Below are 5000 nucleotides of genomic sequence, written 5' to 3'. Positions count from 1 at the left end.
AAAAGAGGCGCCCAGGCAGAAAGGCGCCATGGCGCCCAGGCGGAAAAGAGGCGCCCTGGCCAGGCAGAAAAGAGGCGCCCAGGCGGAAAAGAGGCGCCCAGGCGAAAAAGAGTCGCCCAGGCCGAAAGGCGCCATGGCGCCCAGGCGGAAAAGAGGCGCCCACGCGAAAAGGCGCCAGGGCGCCAAGGCGGAAAACAGGCGCCCAGGCGGAAAGGTGCCAGGGCGCCCAGGCGGAAAAGAGGCGCCCAGGCGCGTGGGGGGCAAGGCGCCAGGCGCCACGCGCGGGGCGAGGCAAGGCGCCACGCGCGGGGCGAGGAAAGGCGCCAGGCGCCAGGCGCTGCGCGCGCGCGCGCGTGGGGGGCGAGGCGCCAGGCGCCAGGCGCCGCGCGCGCGTGGGGGGCGAGGCGCCAGGCGCCAGGCGCCGCGCGCGCGCGCGAGGGGGGCAAGCCGCCAGGCGCCGGGCGCGCGTGGGGGGCAAGGCGCCAGGCGCCAGGCACCAGGCGCGCGCGCGTGGGGCGCCAGGCGCCTGGCGCGCGGGCGCCCCCAGGAAGGGGTGCTGGCGCGCGATGGGGTTGCGCCCGTACGGACCGTGTGACAGTACAGACACTTTGGCGAAACCTCCTGCCCGAAGCGATTTTAGGCGTTCGGCTAGGTAGGTGACCCGATTTTTTTCGCGTTTCTCGGCCGCTAGCCCCTTTTTTCGCGTTTTCGTGCGCGCGCCCCTCTTGACCTCGCACGCGCGCCGCGCGTCGCGTCCTTGTCCTTGTCCGCGTCCGCGTTCGCGCGTGTCGGCGATCACGGGCCCCGTGCATGGCTCGTCTCTGTGGACCATCGCCCCGCTCTTGTCCCTCTTTCGTGTTTGTGTGGCGCCCCGCCCCGTGCACCATTGCCGGCTGGCAGCAAGGTGCCTAGCCCCCCTTGCCGCCAGGCCTGTCCACCCCAAGGTGCTAAAGCCGCCAGACACCCGTGCCGCCGAACCGTGCGTCCGTAAGCCGCTGCACGTGCGGCGGCCGGCCATGCCCGTGCTATTGACCCTGTGTGACAGTACAGACACTTTGGCGAAACCTCCTGGCCGACGGGGTTTTTGCGCCCACCTAGGTAGGGCGACCCCTTTTTTTTCGTGTCGCCTGTCCGTGTGTCCCTTTTTCGCCCTTTTCGGGTTCGTGTTTTCGTGTGCCGCCAAAAGCAAGCCCTGCGCTCATCCCGTCCCGCTTGACCCGTGCATCCGCCGGTGCTGGCCTGCAAAATGCCTGTGAGCGACGCACGTGACCAGCAGCCCAGGCGAGTGTGCACGGGTGGCAGGCGAAACGGGCGTGCGTGTCGCCAGTGTGTATGTCCCTTTTTCGCCTTTTTCGGGTTCGTGTTTTCGTGTGCCGCCAAAAGCAAGCCCTGCGCTCGTCCCGTCCCGCTTGACCCGTGCATCCGCCATGAATCGCAGTTCCGAACGAGCGGCGACTTGAATCCTTTGCAGACGACTTAAATACGCGACGGGGTATTGTAAGTGGCAGAGTGGCCTTGCTGCCACGATCCACTGAGATTCAGCCCCATGTCGCACCGATTCGTCCCTCCCCCACACCCACCAGGGAGCCAGCGATTTTCGCGCACGGGGTTGTCGACGTCCCGAATAACTATACCCAAGTCATTTAATGCCCGAGATCTGGATTCCCAAGTCATTTAATGCCCGAGATCTGGATTCCGCGACGAGTCCCGCCCCCGGCGACGTCTACTCTAGTTCTTGCGGCGAGCTTCCGAAGGAGGACGGCTGCTGCTGCCTTCTATGAGCGGGTCAGGAGGCAAACCCGGAAATGACACGCCCGGACGTCAAAAAGCTCTATTTGCCTAGGCCGTTTTATGAGTCCCTTCCCATTTTTGAGTATGGCATCATCGCCACTCCCTTTGGCAGAGCACCAATTCGGAACTTGATTTGAAATCCATCTTTCGATGCGGAAGTGTTTGGGATGCCCCTAAGTAACCAACGAAAGGCAAGTGCTTTTACCTTGTGTAAATCCCATTTAAATGGGGACTGGATGAGTCGATCCGGCCTTACACGTCTTGCAGCGTGGAGGCCATCGGCATCCCTGCGATGGCGAGGAAGCGGCACCCGACGCACGGCCGCCTCCACAAGAAGCCATCCGCTGCCCCTCCGACCCTACCCGTCCACCTTCGCCTGCCACTGCGACGAGTCGCCTCGCCGACGCCTCCTTCAACGCCTAAAACGGGGGCCAGGCCACGAAGGAACGACGACGCAAACCCATGAAATGTGATGCTTGGTCCCGAGGAAAAACTCGACCCGGGAGCCCCATAACCCGAAGGCCCCTTGCGCCCGAGCAGTCATGCTCCCAGGCAGCCAAAACGCACATGCAAAGAGTCGAACAGGCGCCCAAGCGCACATGCGAACAATCGTACAGGCGCCCGAGCGAAAAGGCGCCCAAGCGCACATGCGAACAATCGTACAGGCGCCCGGGCGAAAAGGCGCCAAGACGCCCAGGCGCCAGGGCGCACAGGCGCCAGGACGCCCAGGCGAAAAGGCGCCAGGGCGCCCAGGCGGAAAAGACGCGCCCAGGCGGAAAAGAGGCGCCCAGGCGAAAAGGCGCCAGGGCGCCCAGGCGGAAAAGAGGCGCCCAGGCGGAATGGCGCCAGGGCGCCCAGGCGGAAAAGAGGCGCCCAGGCGAAAAAGAGGCGCCCAGGCGGAAAGGCGCCAGGGCGCCCAGGCGGAAAAGAGGCGCCCAGGCGGAAAAGAGGCGCCCTGGCGTAGGCGCCCAGGCGCCAAAAGAGGCGCCAGGGCGCCCAGGCGGAAAAGAGGCGCCCAGACGGAATGGCGCCAGGGCGCCCAGGCGGAAAAGAGGCGCCCAGGCGGAAAAGAGGCGCCCTGGCGTAGGCGCCCAGGCGCCAAAAGAGGCGCCAGGCGAAAAGGCGCCAGGGCGCCCAGGCGGAAAAGAGGCGCCCAGGCGGAATGGCGCCAGGGCGCCCAGGCGGAAAAGAGGCGCCCAGGCGAAAAAGAGGCGCGCAGGCGGAAAGGCGCCAGGGCGCCCAGGCGGAAAAGAGGCGCCCAGGCGGAAAAGAGGCGCCCTGGCGTAGGCGCCCAGGCGCCAAAAGAGGCACCCAGGCGAAAAGGCGCCAGGGCGCCCAGGCGGAAAAGAGGCGCCCAGGCGGAATGGCGCCAGGGCACCCAGGCGGAAAAGAGGCGCCCAGGCGAAAAAGAGGCGCCCAGGCGGAAAGGCGCCAGGGCGCCCAGGCGGAAAAGAGGCGCCCTGGCGTAGGCGCCCAGGCGCGCCCAGGCGGGAAAGAGGCGCCCAGGCGAAAAGGCGCCAGGGCGCCCAGGCGGAAAAGAGGCGCCCAGGCGAAAAAGAGGCGCCCAGGCAGAAAGGCGCCATGGCGCCCAGGCGGAAAAGAGGCGCCCTGGCCAGGCAGAAAAGAGGCGCCCAGGCGGAAAAGAGGCGCCCAGGCGAAAGAGAGTCGCCCAGGCCGAAAGGCGCCATGGCGCCCAGGCGGAAAAGAGGCGCCCACGCGAAAAGGCGCCAGGGCGCCAAGGCGGAAAACAGGCGCCCAGGCGGAAAGGTGCCAGGGCGCCCAGGCGGAAAAGAGGCGCCCAGGCGCGTGGGGGGCAAGGCGCCAGGCGCCAGGCGCCGCGCGCGCGCGCGCGCGTGGGGGGCGAGGCAAGGCGCCAGGCGCCAGGCGCCGCGTGCGCGCGCGAGGGGGGCGAGGCGCCAGGCGCCAGGCGCCGCGCGCAGCGCGCGAGGGGGGCAAGGCGCCAGGCGCCGGGCGCACGTGGGGGGCAAGGCGCCGGGCGCGCGCGCGTGGGGCGCCAGGCGCCTGGCGCGCGGGCGCCCCCAGGAAGGGGTGCTGGCGCGCGATGGGGTTGCGCCCGTACGGACCGTGTGACAGTACAGACACTTTGGCGAAACCTCCTGCCCAAAGCGATTTTAGGCGTTCGGCTAGGTAGGTGACCCGATTTTTTTCGCGTTTCTCGGCCGCTAGCCCCTTTTTTCGCGTTTTCGTGCGCGCGCCCCTCTTGACCTCGCACGCGCGCCGCGCGTCGCGTCCTTGTCCTTGTCCGCGACACGCGTTGGCGCGTGTCGGCGATCACGGGCCCCGTGCATGGCTCGTCTCTGTGGACCATCGCCCCGCTCTTGTCCCTCTTTCGTGTTTGTGTGGCGCCCCGCCCCGTGCACCATTGCCGGCTGGCAGCAAGGTGCCTAGCCCCCCTTGCCGCCAGGCCTGTCCACCCCAAGGTGCTAAAGCCGCCAGGCACCCGTGCCGCCGAACCGTGCGTCCGTAAGCCGCTGCACGTGCGGCGGCCGGCCATGCCCGTGCTATTGACCCTGTGTGACAGTACAGACACTTTGGCGAAACCTCCTGGCCGACGGGGTTTTTGCGCCCACCTAGGTAGGGCGACCCCTTTTTTTTCGTGTCGCCTGTCCGTGTGTCCCTTTTTCGCCTTTTTCGGGTTCGTGTTTTCGTGTGCCGCCAAAAGCAAGCCCTGCGCTCGTCCCGTCCCGCTTGACCCGTGCATCCGCCGGTGCTGGCCTGCAAAATGCCTGTGAGCGACGCACGTGACCAGCAGCCCAGGCGAGTGTGCACGGGTGGCAGGCGAAACGGGCGTGCGTGTCGCCAGTGTGTATGTCCCTTTTTCGCCTTTTTCGGGTTCGTGTTTTCGTGTGCCGCCAAAAGCAAGCCCTGCGCTCGTCCCGTCCCGCTTGACCCGTGCATCCGCCGGTGCTGGCCTGCAAAATGCCTATGAGCGACGCATGTGACCAGCAGCCCAGGCGAGTGTGCATGGGTGGCAGGCGAAACGGGCGCGCGTGTCGCCAGTGCGTATGTCCCTTTTTCGGGTTCGTGTTTTCGTGTGCCGCCAAAAGCAAGCCTTGCGCTCGTCCCGTCCCGCTTGACCCGTGCATCCGCCGGTGCTGGCCTGCAAAATGCCTGTGAGCGACGCATGTGACCAGCTGCCCAGGCGAGTGTGCACGGGTGGCAGGCGAAACGGGCGTGTCGCCAGTGCG

The sequence above is a fragment of the Aristolochia californica genome, unplaced genomic scaffold (assembly GCF_029961685.1).
Source record: "Aristolochia californica isolate CCGP_79_NKW_82.1479 unplaced genomic scaffold, dmAriCali1.0.hap1 SCAF_12, whole genome shotgun sequence".
Classification (NCBI taxonomy): Eukaryota; Viridiplantae; Streptophyta; class Magnoliopsida; order Piperales; family Aristolochiaceae; genus Aristolochia; species Aristolochia californica.
The sequence above is the reverse complement of the archived record's forward strand: the minus strand, read 5'-3'. Positions refer to the sequence as shown.